Here is an 806-nt window from a genome sequence, read left to right as displayed (position 1 = left end):
TATCTATACAAGACATCTTTTAAAAGAAAATGAAAGAAGAAAAAATATGAACGTTCACTGAGAACGGTCAATTGGGATAAATTTGAAAGGTTAGGATACCGACAAGGAGGCATTTAAATTACCTGAACTCTCTGAATAAATAAACTGCATAATGTATATCACACTAGATTTTCATATGCATACAAATATACCTTAATTTTAGCTTAAATACTCTGACTATTGTGGATACGTAACCGCCCATTTTCTTTCACTCTCTCACATACTCACGGAAACGGAAACATATACCCACATAAAGTCGGAATAAGTATTTATCATTTCGACTTTGTACCCACACATTCGCTGAAAAAAAAAAAACGACTTCTGACAAAGATTTATTCAAAACACGCCTGCAGAGTTATTAATTTTCAATTTTCTTCTACACGCCCCCAGTTGTGAATTCACGAATGATGATTATCTATGAATTTCTACGCGAAATATCTTTTAGATAATAAGATTCTTTGGATGACAAAGTAATTGTGTAGTGTTCTTTAGAATATGTATCTTAAATAAACTTTATTTCAATAAATATCTCTATGTTCTGGCCAAACAGACAAGTATAAGAAGAAAAAATATAGATACAGTGAAAAAGAATAATTTAAGATTATATATCAAAGAAAAAAATAAATGGACATTAAAAAATAAAAAAAAAACATTAATGGAAACTTCATCTACACCAAAAGGAAGACAAATACTTCCATTCGCAACAGGGAAAGACCAAAGACTTGAAACGTTGGATATCGCTCATCGCTATGCACAAATCGGCTACG

Source organism: Penaeus monodon, chromosome 24, assembly GCF_015228065.2.
Source record: "Penaeus monodon isolate SGIC_2016 chromosome 24, NSTDA_Pmon_1, whole genome shotgun sequence".
NCBI lineage: Eukaryota > Metazoa > Arthropoda > Malacostraca > Decapoda > Penaeidae > Penaeus > Penaeus monodon.
Note: the sequence above shows the minus strand (reverse complement) of the source record.